Source organism: Lepus europaeus, chromosome 16 (assembly GCF_033115175.1).
Source record: "Lepus europaeus isolate LE1 chromosome 16, mLepTim1.pri, whole genome shotgun sequence".
Lineage (NCBI taxonomy): Eukaryota > Metazoa > Chordata > Mammalia > Lagomorpha > Leporidae > Lepus > Lepus europaeus.
The window spans coordinates 3,466,439-3,482,486 of NC_084842.1; positions in this window are offsets into that span (position 1 = coordinate 3,466,439).

Consider the following 16,048-nt stretch of genomic DNA (forward strand, 5'->3'; position numbering starts at 1 on the left):
CCTGAAGGCAAAAGTGGAGGTGGAAGGTAGTGTTATTGAGGATGCTGACCTGGCGTAGGCCTGGGGAATATGTGTGTTTTCTCTTAATTTCCAACACAAAATTCTAAAGCAAAAATAAAAATTAACAATAGATAAAAGTTTATTGACTAAAGACATAAAGAAATTATTTTGTATAGTTTATAGTATGTGCTTAAGAAATCTTATTACAAAAGAGGCAAGAGTTTAAAAAAATGTCAGAAGCTCATGAAGTAATCACAATAGGCTGAGGCTAAATTATTAATAGAGAAATATGTTTATCAAATTTCATGTGTCCTGGGCCTTCCCCTGCACTCACTGCTCCCTCACTGACCCACTCAGAACAACATTCAGGTCGCAATCATGATAACTGTCCTATTGAGGGTACCATTTGTTATCCTTATGTCATATTTTAACTGTACTGCTTCTATGTTTAGATATATCCACATGCGCAAATTCTTATCATTGTTTTCAGTAGAGTAACACTACTACACAGACTTGGGGCCTAGAAGCAGCAGGTTTTTATCTAACAGTGTATAGCTTAGGTGTATAGTATCCAGCAGTAAAATTGCCTAACAAGTTGTCCCCAGAGGGATTCCAACATGGGGAAATAGAGAGCAGCCACTACGCTAGGCTAGGCATAGATAGTGAAGAGAAAAAAAAAAAGAACAAAGGATACTCTCGGGAGAGAATTACAGAGAAACTATAGTGGAAATTCTATGGAAGGAAAAAGAATGCTGTGGACCTGTGTGGAAGGTCTGGATGTGCAGCACGAACATGGACACAACTCAGGACTCCAGCAGCTGAGAGCCTGGGAGGGCAGCAGCTTGGAGACAGAGGTGAGACTGTAGCAACCCGTGGTGATATTGCTGGGGAGAGAGCATGGTGTGAGTCCTTCCTGGAGCCCTAGAGGCTGGAGAATACCTCCAGACCCGGTGGATGTAAAAGGGGCACCTTTCTCTCACTCCTTCCTCCCCCAAAATGTTGCCAGCACCCAGTTGAGAGAGGGTGGGCACCATTTGGGGAATAATTGGTGGCTGTGGAAGCCCCTGTGTGCTTGCATAGCTGCTGGCTGAGACAGGACACCCATCTTCTCAGCAGCAGCAATGGTGGAGAGAGGGCAACATTTGGCCAGTGGCTCTTGTGTACACATGTGATCCAGCCTTAAAAACGATGTTTAAGGACATGCTAAACACAGAAACACAGATAGTCATCATTATGAACAAATGTAGAGGCAGAAAATTTCCTAGTAAAACTACAAAGTAAATAAAAAATAAACAATAGGAATATTTATGGAAAAATGGCAGGGTCAAGTTGTTACTCATCAATAGTAACCTTGAATTTAAATGGCCTAAACTCTCCAGTTAAAAGATACAGGCTGGGGGACCGGCACTGTGGCACTGCAGATAAATCCACCACCTGCAGTGTTGTCATCACAAATGGGCACTGGTTTGAGTACCAGCTGCCCCACTTCTGATCCAGCTCTCTACTATGGCCTGAGATAGCAGGAGAGAATGTCCCAAGTCCTTGGGGCCCTGCACCAGCCTACGGGACCTGGAAGAAGCTCCTGGATCTTTGGATTAGCCCCACTCTGGCTGTTGTGGCCTTTTGGGGAGTGAACCAGAGGATGGAAGATCTCATTCACTTTCTCTGCCTCTGCCTCTCTATAACTCTGCCTTTCAAATAAATCAAGCTTAAAAAAAAGATACAGGCTGGCCGAAAGGATTACAAAAAAAAACCCGGGGCCGGCTCTGTGGAGTAGCCAGTAAAGCCGCCACCTGCACTGCTGACATCCCATATGGGCGCCAGTTTGAGTTTTGGCTGCTCCACTTCCAATCTAGCTCTCTGCTATGGCCTGGGAAAGCAGTAGAAGATGGCCCAAGCCATTGGGCCCCTGCACCCATGTGGGAGACCTGGAAGAAGCTCCTGAATCCTGGCTCCAGATCATTGCAGCTTCAGCCATTGCAGCCAATTAGAGAGTGAACCAGCAGATGGAAGACCTCTCTCTCTCTATGCCTCTCCTTCTCTCTCTGTGTAATTCTGACCTTCAAATAAATAAGCAAATCTTAAAAAAAAAAAAAAGAAACAAAAAAAGACCCATCTATTTGCTGCCTACAAGAAACACATCTCACCAACAACAATATAGGCCAACTTAAAGAATTGAAAAAGATATTCCATGCTAATGGAAATAAAATAAGGGCAGGTATAGCCATCCTAATATCAGACTAAATAGACTTTAACATAAAAATTGTTAAAAGAGACAAAGAAGGGCACTATGTAATGATTAAGGGATCAATTCAACAGGAAGATGTGACTATAATCAATGTTTGTGCACCCAATTACAAGTCACCTGGGTATTTAAAAGAAATGTTAATGATGTAAAGGGTGGCATAAACTCCAATACAATAGTAATAGGGGACTTCAACACCCCACTTTCATCAACTGACAGATCAACTAGACAAAAAAAATCAACAAAGAAACAACAGAACTAACCAACACTATGCAGCAAATGGATCTAAATGATATCTACAGAATCTTTCATCCTGCAGTTGCAGAATGCACATTCTTTTCATTGGTGCATGGAATCTTCTCTAGGATAGACTATATGCTAGGCCATAAAGCAAGCCTCAGCAAATTAAACAAATAAAATAAAATAAAATCAGACCATGCGTCTTCTCTGACCAAAATAGAATGAAGCTAGAAATCAACAACTCAAGAATCTCTAGATCATATTCAAACACATGGAAACTGACCAACATGCTCCTTAATGAACACTGGATCATAGAAGAACTCAAAAGAGAAATAAAAAAAATTTCTGGAAATGAATCAAGATAATCATACATTATATAAAAACTTATGGGATACAGAAAAAGCAATATTAAGAGGGAAGTTTATAGCAATTGATGCCTACATGAAGAAATTGGAAAGGTACAAATGAACAACTGGTGCATCTCAAGGACCTAGAAAAACAACAACCCAAACCCAAAATTAGTAGGAGGAAAGAAATAATTAAAATCGGGAAAGTAATAAGAAAAATTGAAACTAAAAAAAAAAAAAAAAAAAGATCAGTGAAATGCACAGATTTTTTTTTAAAAAACTAAACAAAATTGATACAACATTGGCCCAACTAACCAACAAAAAAGAGGGAGATGACAAAGGAAATGTAACAAGAGATACCACAGAAATTAAAAGAATCATCAGGAATTACTACAAAGAGCTGCATGCCAATAAATTGTGAAACCCAGAAGAATGGATAGATTCCTGGATACAGACAATCTATGAAAACTGAGTCATGAAGGCATAGAAAACCTAAACAGACCAATAGGCAAGATAGAGATTGAATCAGCAATAAAGACCCTACAAAGAAAAGCCCAGGATCAGATGGCTTCACTGCTGAATTCTACCAGACACTTAAAAAGATTTAATTCCAATTCTTCTCAAGCTATTCAAAACCATTGAGAGGGTGGGAATCCTCCCAAACTCCTACTATGAAGCTTGCATCACCTTTATTCATAAAACAGAAAAAAAAAAAATACAACAAAGGGAGCTATAGGCCAGTATCCTTGATTAACATAGATGCAAAAATCCTCAACAAAATATTAGCTAATTAAATCCAACAACACATCAGAAAGATAAATTCACTTGGACCAAGTGGGATTTATCAAGGATATACAGGGAAAAAAGCTCCAGGCTCCTGGCTTTGGCATAGTACAACCTCTGCCAATGTGGCTATTTGGGGAATGAACCAGCAGATGGAAGATCTCTCTCTTTCTCTCTCTCTCTCTCTCTCCCCCCACCCCCCAATCAGTAACTCTGCCTTTCACATTAATAAAAAATGGGCTTAAAAAACATTACAAGACGTTATTGTGTTATGCCAACCTGTTTGTTATAGGGGTAGGGATGTGTGTGTTATATTTATTTATTTGAAAGGCAGATTGACAGTGAGAAGGAAGGAGAGACAGAGATATCTTCTATAAACAGGTTCACTCTCCAGAAACAGCTTCAATGGCTGTGACTGTTCCAGGCTGAAGCCAGTAACCTGGAATTCCCTTTGGATCTCTCACGTGGGTGGAAAAGGCCCAAGACCTTGATACTTGAGCCATCTTCTGCTGCTTTCCTACATGACTTAGCAGGGAACTGGGATTGGAAGTGGATCAGCCAAGACTGGAACTGGCTTTGTCACACAATGGATGCCAGCATCACAAGTGACAGCTTAACCACTGCCTGGGTCCTCAAAGTATAGTTTCACCAGATAAAACAAGGTCTTTGTGACCCAACTGTCAATAGCCAAGCTCTCCATGAAACTTCAGATGGAAGCAGTTTCTACAAGCTGGCACTGCTGTCCACCTTGAGAAGCCACCTCCTGCTGGAATCCTGTCGACTCCAGTTCCCAATGATACCCTTTTACAGCATGAAGTAGCCAGAGTAGTCATTGCCCAGTTCCCCTAACAGAAGTTGAGGTCCATTCTTGTTGAGGGCGGAATGTGAGGAGTCAAATGGGTTACTAAGCAGTCTGGAAATGGAGGGTGGAAAATGTTCCCCCAAAAAAGTTACCTTTAGCAAGATCAAAAGTGTCCATCCTCCTTCCTCAGGAATCTCCAAATTTACCATGAGAATAGCAAGGGAGTGGGGATCCCATCCTCCTGAGCTGTTTATTGTGAAAACAAGTTCTCTATCCCACCACTCAGGATGTTTTTTTTGTTTGATCCTGAGCAAGCCAGATAGGATAAAGGATTGTAAATCAAGTCTTTTGATGGGTTTTTTCCTTGCCTTGTAACTAAATGTCAATCAAAATAGTGCTTGAAAACTCTACCACGGACCTCTTTTGGTTTTTTCCTCTCTTGGAAGCCCCCTTCCATGCTGCTCTGGCTGGAGGTCTTTCACTCTAATAAATCCTACTTTTTAAATTTCAAAAAAATATTAATGATCACTATAGGGAATGTATAAATAACTACAGCAAAGAGAAAGAACAGGATGCTTAATAGATGAAACAAATAAACATATTTCACAGCAAACTTACGGGACCAGTAGTATAACATATGGCTACTATACATAGATATATAATTTTTCGAGTAAATAAGGAAATTCCAATTGAAACCACAATTAGGTAACACTTTATACTCAAAATTGGCAAACATCACAAAATTGGCAATACCATATGCCGAATAGGGTTTTAAAAAGACAGGATTTATTATACAGTAAAAAAAAGAAAATATAAATTAGCACAAACATCTTTTAATCTAAATTTTTGATTTCTCAGGCATCATTCATCTAATCAATGACCTGGAAATTCCATAACTAGATATATAGCCAAATGATTCTTATGTACATCAGAAGTTAAATGCAAGACATGATCTCTTAAGAAAACAGAGAGGAAAAAAATGTATCTATAAACTTTCTGAGTATTCATAAACAAAAAATTCTTGTAAGTCTATATCCCCAATCATAATATATTATTAAATAGAGAAGTGAATTAATATTTCTATTAATATGAATATTTTAAGTAAAAAAGAAAAAATTATCTCACAAAATTAGGCTTTATTACAATTTTCTGAAATTCAACACCAATAAAACTTGTGATAAATTAATGAAAAATGTATAATAATAATAAAAAGCCTAACATTTGGGTACCATTGACTTCTCATACAGAAGTTAAGGATCAGAGTAAGAAACAGATGGACATGCACATGTAATTGTTTAGTAGTGTTATGTCATCATCACAATGACAATGAGCCAAAGATTGTGATTAACCCAATTCTGTTGAAGCAAATAAAAGTAAATAACCACAGATACAAAATAATGAAAACTAGTAGATGAGAAAATGAATAACAGGAAACATCTAATAGCTTATTAGGGAGCCTGTACAAGCCATTTTGGAGGGAATTGTGAGATGCTATAGGTGATGATTATATCACTGATTCTACTCTGGTTCATCGTACTCAAAAGTCAAGATGAAAATCTGTTTCTACAATCCATACCACAGATACCCAGGAAATGAACTCTTCAAATGCTTCAAATTGAGGATAAGTCCATTATCACCTGCCCCATATACCCCCCCCCACAGACATATTTAAGAAAATACATAAAATGTTAATGACTCCCCTTTAACATCACATCCATCATTGTAAGATTATAACAGAAAAAAACAAACAAACAAATCTTTGGATAACCTGATAAAGTTTATGACTAACCTCTCCAACGCCACAATCGCATTGCTCTGTTCCTTCCAAAATTCCATTGCCGCAAGTTCCAGATTTTCCTTGGTAAACCATTGTTGGAACTTCTTTATACTGAAGACATTCAAATTTAGGCAGTGACACTGATTGTTTAAATTCGGCCATGCTGCAGCTGCTAAAGAACTTTACACCACTGGATAGTCTGAAATTAAGTTAGATGCCTCAGATAAATGGAGCAAGAAACCCGTACTGCAGCAACACTCTCCCATCAAGTGCACTGAATTCCAAACTACTTCACTGCGAGAACAGTCAACAGACAATGGGAGGGTGCTTTTAATTCCATAGGTCACAAGCAAATGCAATATGTTCATTTATGCTGTAATTTGTTATATGAAACATCTGGAAAGTAAAAGAACGTTAAAAGCAAAAAACTCTTAGTGATTGGTGCAAAATGGGCTCTATTTGAGTATATCCTATTATTGCCAACATCATTATTAATATGTGAAGCCCAAATGACTGTTAAGAAAATGGAACATAATAGTAAATACAAGTGGAAAAGTTTAAGAAATAAAACTAATTATGGCTAATTATGTCAGTATAAAATTAGAATCCCTTGCTCCTTGGTATTGCCACTTTATAACAATAGGATCCAGTTGAGAATAAGCCTATGCATTTAGTTCTATGACTCTCCAGTTTACTGACCTAAGTGCTTTGTTTCAACTTTCTTAACTGAGAGAAGCTTTCTTTCTTTCTCTCTCTTTTTTTTTTACTTTTATTTAATGAATATAAATTTCCAAAGTACAGCTTATGGATTACAATGGCTTCCCCCCCCATAACTTCCTTCCCACCCGCAACCCTCCCCTTTCCCACTCCCTCTCCCCTTCCATTCACATCAAGATTCATTTTCAATTCTCTTTATATACAGAAGATCACTTCAGTATATATTAAGCAAAGATTTCAACAGTTTGCCCCCACATAGCAACACCAAGTGAAAAATACTGTTGGAGTACTAGTTATAGCATTAAATAACAGTGTACAGCACATTAAAGACAGAGATCCTACATGATATTCTTTAAAAATTAATTTTCTATGCAATTTCTAATTTAACACCAGGTTTTTTTTTTCATTTTCAATTATCTTTATATAGAGAAGATCGATTCAGTATATGCTAAGTAAAGATTTCATCAGTTTGCACCCACACAGAAACACAAAGTGAAAAATACTGTTTTAGTACTAGTTATAGCATCACTTCACATTAGACAACACATGTTTCTAACTGCTGAACCATTGCTTTGTAGAATGTCCTCCTATTTGTGTTTTTGAAATGTGTCCTGACAGACTGAGGTTAGGAATCCTGGCAACAATGTCATAAGGATTATCCCTCTAATGTTTCATTGGGACTGAAAAAGTTGCTCAATATTTCAATTTATTTATAGTATTTAAAACAGTGACTTCGATACAATTGTGTCTATTAGTCTTCATTACTGTCTTTCACCATAGCAACGTATAATTTTTAATAATGTTTGACAAAGATAGTCTTTGTTAGTTTTTTAAAATTTTTATACAGTAAGCCACATCTCCACCTGAGTTTCCCAAGTGGCTGGGAGAAACTGAAGTAATTGAGTCATTGTCTGCTGCCTCGCAGAATCCGTTAGCAGGAAGTTTGCAAGTGGAATACCCAGGACTTGAGCCAGCACTCTTACATGACATGCTGGTATCCTAAGAGGAAACTCACCATCTGGAAATTTTAGAATGTCAGTGTTTGTCAAAACTACATAGCAACAATATTAAAAATCACTTACATCTTTTTTTATATTTTTTGTCAATTAGTCATTCGTAATTTCTTTCAATGAAATAGAACCAATGATAATGTAACATCTAAATATTTCCTGTGTGGTTACAAGATAATAATTAAGTCCATTTAAACTTTAAGCCATTTCCTCTCAATGGTTTAACTTGTTGCACTGCAGCACCCATTCACCAGTATTATTTTTCATGTTGAAATTATCTCAGATTTCAATTCAAATTGGATTTGACAATCCTTGCAGCACAACACTGGATGCCTGAAGTTTTATTATTTTTTTTCTAATTTCCTAGATTTATCTCTGCTTTGTAAAAGTGTTTGGAGAAATTAAAATACTACATTGATGTATTTACCAACTGACTTCAATCACTCCTTTTTTTTTTTTAAGATTTATTTATTTGACAGGTAGACCTACATAGAGAGAAAGGGGGAGAAAGAGAAAGATCGAGATCTCCCTCCACTGGTTCATCCCCCAAGTGGCAACAATGGCCGTGATCCTGCCAGGCTGAAGCCAGAAGCCAGACACTCCACCCAGGTCTCCCATGTGGATGCCAGGGGCCCAAGCATTTGAGCAATCTTCTGCTGTTTTCTCAGGCTCATTAACTAGGAGCTGGAATAGAAGTGGAGCAGCTAGTACCGGAACATCTGTAAATATGAGATGCTTGTGTTGAAGGTGGCAGCTTAACCCACTGAGCCACAATGCTGGCCCCTCTCCCTTACTCTTAAAGCACATTTTGGGGGCCGGCACTGTGGCACAATGGATAAAGCCACTGCCTGAAGCGCCAGAATCCCATGTGAGCACCGGTTCAGGTCCTGGATGCTCCACTTCTGATCCAGCTCTCTGCTGTGGCGTGGGAAAGCAGTAGAAGATGGCCCAAGTGCTTGGATCCCTGCACCTGCGTGGGAAGAAGCTCGTTGCTCCTGGCTTCAGATTGACTCAGCTTTGGCTCTCTCTCTCTCTCTCTCTCTCTCTCTCTGTAACTCTACCTCTCAATAAATAAATAAAATCTTTTGAAAACACCCACACAGTTGGCTCTAAATAAGACCCCACATCACTACCTTGGTTTTTGTTATGTATGTTTTTCCTTTTCCCAGCAGATGTTGCTGCTGTTGCCTCAGTTATTCAGACTGTACAGGCAGCATTCTGCTGCAGTGAGTGAAACCACTAACTGCAATGCTAACCTCCTCTATCAGAGTGCCAGTAGGAGTCCCTGCAGCCACACTCTGGATCCAGATTCCTGCTAATGCCCCCTGGAAGGCAGCAGAAGATGCTTCAACTATGTAGGCTCCAGCCACCCATGTGGGAGACCAGGATTCTGTTTCTGATTGCTGATTCAGACTGGCCCAGACCTGATGGTTGCAGTCATTTGAGGAATGAACCATGGGATGTAAGATCTCTGTGGCTTGCTCTCACTCACTTTGTCACTCTGCCTTTCATATAAATAAATCTTAAATGATACGCTCATGTTTTTTCCTTAAGTTTTATTATTAGTTATATGAAAGGCAGATTTACAGAGAGAGAGAGAGAGAGAGAGAGAGAGAGAGAATCTTACATCCTCTAGTTCACTCTTCAAATGGCTGCAGCAGCCAGGGCTGTGGAGGCCTACACCAGGAGCTTCAGCTGAGTGTTCCACATGGGTGGCAGGGGCCCAAACACAGGGGCCATTTTCTGCTGCTTTTCAGCTGGACTTTTAGTAGGGAGCTGGATTAGAAGTGGAACAGCTGGGTCTGAAACTGGTGCCCATGTAGGATGCTGGCATAGCAAGTGGCCACTTCACCTACTAAGCGACAATGCTGGCCCTACTCTGTTCAAGTTTTTAATTCTCATCAATCCATTTTGGATCTCTTGTTCTCTGAGAACTGGACCTACATAACCGTGTACTTAACAATTCCAATGTATTTTGTCCAGATTTAATCTATACAAACTATACTACACAACTTTCCTCTTTCATAAAATTTTATGTTTTATGATACTTGCTATTAATATATCCAAAATTCCTTAAAAGACATTTGGGTATCTCCTTTGTATGTCAATCTTAATACTGTAGGTTAATATGAAAGCTATCATATCTTAGATAGTATATTCAGTTCCCTCTGATTCATTTTGCATTAACTTACAAGAAAAAAATTTTACCATCCACATTTCCCAGGTTGGTTAGAAGAGCTTCTGTTATATTTTTCTTAATAGACCCTGCATCATGAGTGCAGAAGCAGACTCTCTTCTATATTTTATATATTGTGTCCTGGTCTTCTCCCTCTGATTCATGTTTCTTTAGCCTTGTGCTACTTCACTTTCTTTGCCTTATGCCTAAAATGCCATTCTTTACAGTTCCAACCATTTCTAGTTTTTTGCTCCACTCACCCACAAACCTCCATACTCCAGGTCTGTTGATTTTCTACATTTCATATTATCCCAGGAGCTCTTCAGTGCTTATCCTGAATGGTTTTTCCAATATCTTTAACAAGACTCCAGTAAGCTCCCACAGGTCCACGTCAACATCTACTTCCTTTCCACACAGTGGCTTCAAGCATGCATTTTACAGTATCCTACAGTTATTCTCTTTAATATGTCAAATAAGTGCTTGCGTACTTAATATATATGTTGATGGTCAAGTTATATTGTAAGAGATTGAACATCAAGGGATAGCACAGGCATTCACAAGAGGGGAAACATATATATATATATATATATATATATATATATATATATACTTAAAAAAAAAAAACACCTTACATTGCTTCAGGATTCATTATGCACATAGGTCCTGGACAGTAACAATTGTAGATGTCATCATATGTTAATCCCAGATTAATTCCAAGCAATTGTACCACAACGACTGAAAATGCCTCTAAAGTGGCCATGTTTGGATACTAAACAGAGAAAAAACACAGAATAATTGCCCACAGTACTACCTCAGTGCTTTAATCTTGTCAACTTTTTTGGGCCATACTGCCTAAATGCAAATGCAAACTTAGGAAACAGTTATATCAAAGCTAGTTATTTTCTTAAGGATTTATAAGACAAAAAGATAAGTTTTTGAGTAGCACTGTTTTTCAAATAGCATTGTCATATAATAAAATATTAATATATTATTTAAAAATATGAATAATAAAATATTATTGATATAGTTTTTGTGATATTTAAATATTTTATGAATTTAAATCTAATGAATATCAACATTCACTTTGAGATTTACAAGGGTTATTTCAGTAACTATTATTTCTGTACAGAACACATTAAAAATATATAGCTTCTAAAGAGTTTAATTAGAAATCAGTGACAAGGTGAATATGGAAAAATGTTAAAAATTATTGACTCTGAACTAATAATAATTATTGTGAAAAGAGATAATTTGAAGAGTCAAGTTAATTTTTTTCTCAAAGCAAAGCAATATTGCAAGTAGCCTTTTTCCAAACATTTACAAGTCAATGATTTTTTCCCTATCTCCATGATTGTCTATTCCCAATATCACACAGTTAATATGATACAGTAAATATATGCCTTTCATATTAGCTTTTTTTTACTTTCCAAAATCTAATTAATGATAGTCTGTGTCTTTTTGGAGTTAAGGCTGAAGAGCCCATGAGAGTATTTTAGGCATGGAAAGCCAAGACACTCTGGTAAAAAAAAAAAAAAAAAAAAAAAAAAAAAAAAAAAAAAAAAACCCACACACACACACCAAAAAACAAAAAACAAACCTAAATGAAAGATCCCAGTGGAAAGAATGGGCCATCAAAGAAGGAGATACCTTTCTCTGAAGGGAGGAAAGAACTTCCACTTTGACTATGACCTTGTCTGAATAAGATCGAAGTCAGCGAACTCAAAAGGCTTCCATAGCCTTGGAAACACATGACTAGAGCCTTGGGAGATTTCTGACGCCATAAACAAGAGTGTCAAATTGTTAAGTCAATAACAGGAGTCACTGTGTACTTACTCCTCATGTGGGATCTCTGTCCTTAATGTGTTGTCCAATGTTAATTAATGCTATAACTAGTACTGAAACAGTATTTTACACTTTATGTTCTGTGTGGGTGCAAACTGATGACATCTTTACTTAATATATACTAAATCGATCTTCTGTATGTAAAGATAATTGAAAGTGAATCTTGATGTGAATGGAATGGGAGAGGGAGTGGGAGATGGGAGGGGTGCGAGTGGGAGGGAAGTTATGGGGGGGAAAGCAATTGTAATCCATAAATTGTACTTTGGAAATTTATATTTACTAAATAAAAGTTAAAAAAAAGAAAGTCAAAGAATATTGTTTTGGACAAAACAAAGCTACCATTAAAAACTGATGAACAAATTATGACTTTTCCAGATCAGTAAAATCTCTTTCGAGTTCATTAGCATATACGACTTACAGGAAATGTTAAAGAAATCTCTCAGATTGCAAAGAAAGTACACTAAATAGTAACACCAAGTTATTTGAAAGTTATTAAGTCCTCAGAGGGTGGGAATTGTGACACAACATGTTAAATAGCCTTTTGAGATTTGTACATCTCACATGGGAGTGCCTGGTTTGGATACTGGATACATGGAACTTCTGACCCAGCTTCCTTCAAATTGCACCTGGGGGAAAGGGGATGATGGCCCATGTACTCAGGTTCCCAAAACCCATGAGGGAGACCTGCATGGAGTTTCTGCCTCCTGGCTTTGGCCTGGCCTACCCCTGAGAGCTGCAAGCATTTCAGGAGTGAACCAATAAATGGAAGACATCACTTTTTCATCTCTTCTCTCTGTGACTCTGTCCTTAAAAAAATTAATAAAATCTTTCAGAAAAAAAAGGATTTCATTATATAATTATTTGGTAAATTTAAACACAGGAAAGTATTTTTAAATTTTCATTGAAAATGTAGTCATTAGATATTTATTTTAGTGCTAAATAGTTTTGAAATTCAGGCATAGAATTTTCCTTTTTTTAAATATTTATTTTTTATTTATTTGAAAGGCAGGGATATAGAGAGGCAGAGGAGGAGAGAGAAAGGTCTTCCATCTACTGGTTTACTCCCCAAATGGCCATAAAAGCAGGAGCTCAGCCTATCTGAAGCCAGGAACCAGGGACTTCCTACAGGTTTCCCACGTGGGTGCAGAGACCCAAGCACTTGGGCCATCTTCTACTGCTTTCCCAGGCCATAGCAGAGAGCTGGATTGGAAGAAGAGTGGCTGGGACATGAACTGGTGCTCATATGGGATGCACTGGCACCCATGTATAGAATATGCAAAGCACACACATTCATAATCTCTATCCTGGTACCAAAAAATGAACAAATTGTTATCAGTTTACAATAGAATTAAACTTTATGGAGTTTTTTTTATAATCCAATTGGTAACAACATGCAGAAAATTGCTGTAAAACATACACAGAAGGAAAAGATTAGAATTCAAGCATTTTGCAAAAAAAAATCCTTCAAACACTAAGAGGACAGTAGGAAAAGTACAAAAATTCTACAAGATATACAGTCAAGAACAAAATAACTGTAGGAGATTCTTCCCTATCACTAATTACTCTAAGTGTAAATGGATTAAACTTCCTAATCGAGGGAAATATTGGCTGTATGGGTTCAAAAACATGCTTAAAATATATGTTCCTATAAAATAGTCACTTTAGACCAAAGAGCAAACGTTGTCTAAATGGGAAAGGGGGGAAAGGATTTGCCATACAAACAGTAACCAAGAGAGAACAATCGTGGTTGTACTAGATATCAGACAAGACGTACTTTCAATGAAAAGTGTAAGAGGCCAAGGCTGCTATAACATGGGACAAGAGAAAAACGAGAAATTCACCAAGCTGTTGCGCGTCATTTTAATTGTGTGTCAACATGAAAAAAAAATCTTATTTATGAAGAAACCTTGAAATAACTGAAGGGAAAATGAAATAGCAATGCAATAATAGTAGGAAACTTCAAAGACTCCATTTTAAACAAAAGCCCCAGAAAATCAGAAATAAGAGAGTTGCATAAAAGACGTCTTCAGCCATAAAGATAGCCCAACTGGAAGGAAAAGGCATTTATATAGCAATCTACCAAACAGCACCAGGATACCCAACAGCCTTCAGCACATACAGAACATTCTCTAGGCCAGCACCACGGCTCAATAGGCTAATCCTCCAGCTGCGGCGCTGGCACACGGGGTTCTAGTCCCGGTTGCCACTCTTTCAGGCCAGCTCTCTGCTGTGGCCGGGAGAGCAGTGGGGGATGGCTCAAGTGCTTGGGCCCTGCACCCCATGGGAGACCAGGAGAAGCACCTGACTCCTGGCTTCGGATCAGCACGGTGCGCCGGCTGCAGTGTGCTGGCCGCAGCGGCCATTGGAAGGTAAACCAATGGTAAAGGAAGACCTTTCTCTCTGTCTCTCACTCACTCTCTCTCTCTCACTATCCACTCTGCCTGCCAAAAAAATAAAATAAAAAAAGAACATTCTCTAGTGTCAAATACCTCTTAGGCCATGAAAAAAAATTTAATAAGATTCTTAATAACTTTTTTAAAAAGTACTGAAATAACATAATCTCTTACCTATCTCAGCGTGATAAAACTAAAAACAAATTAAAGAAGAAACATTAATCCTCACAAATATGTGATGATTAAAACACATTCTTAATTAAAAAAAAAACACATGAAATCTGCTCCCTTTTTATAAATAAAGAGAAACACAAAATGGTAAAATTCCTTGAAGGAAATATAGGAGACAAGGATTAGAGAAATTAGACTAATGCAAATATATCGAACTTAGAAACATTTGTGCTTCAAATTACACAGCCACAGAACATAAAGCAACAAATGGAAGCAGGGAAAATATCTGTAAAGCCCATATCCAATAAGGAGTTTATATCCAGAATATAAATAACTTTAATAACTCCACAACAAAAAAATCAAATAACCAATTAAGAAATGGCAATTTGCTTCAACAGACATTCCTCCAGATATACATTCAAAAGTTCAACACCACAAACAATAAAGAAAATGCATGTCCAACACAATTAGATGTCACCCCATCCCATTAGGATGGATGGTATTAAACAAACAAAATAAAATAGTGAAAAAGATGTGAAATGTTGATGAGATTATGGAAGAATGCAACCCTACTTCTGTAATTCATCCAGAAGAAACTAAATCTGCCTTGAAAGAGCAATATGCACTCCCACGCTTGTTGCAGGGTTGTAAGCAACAACAAATGTATGGAAATAAGCTCAATTTGCCTTGCCAGATTAATGGAAAAAGAAAACTGTGTCCCTGCAATGGAATAATCTTCAGTCACAGAAAGCAAGGATATCTTGTCAGATGCTACAGCACAGACAAACCTTCAAGACACTGTGCTGGTGAAATTAGGCAGTCATAGAAAGACAAATATTGCATGGCTCCACTTATACATGGAATTGAAAGTTATGAAACTGATGGAAATAAAAAGCAGAACTATGATTGCCAGGGATCAAAACAGTGCAGTGTCATTAGTGTAGAGTTTCATTTTTGCAAGATGAAAAACTCTGCAGATCTCTTTCATCATCATGTGAAGATATGTGACTGCTGGACAGTACACTTAAAATGCTAAGATGGGAAGTTTTATGCTATTTACTTTTCCAAAATAACAAATCCTTTAAAACTGATAATATTTGAGTATCAAAACCTAAAGTCACCATTTTATAAACATTTGGCAAAGCATTATGATAGATGCAATACTTGCACTTTTGTTGAGTGACACGAACGTTAACGTTCTAAACCTGATGTTGTGAAGTAATGGGAACAAGTGCGTACCAGAGCAACTCCTGTAGCAAACTTTGGATCACATGCCATTCCATGATAGGTTGTTCCCACAAATGTAGCATAGTCCCTATAACTAAAGAACAGAGTTATTTCTTGTGAATATCTGCATTGAAAAGTTTCATTAACAATGTTTTACAAATTGGATTATGCACTAGATTTACGCTTTCTATAAGAATATGTTGAAGACCACCACGTCTTATGCTGTCAAACATGTATTATTTGATTCACGTAGTTCACATAGAGTTAATTTCAAAAACTGCTGAACATTATATGATGGTAAAAGCGCCAAACCTAGCA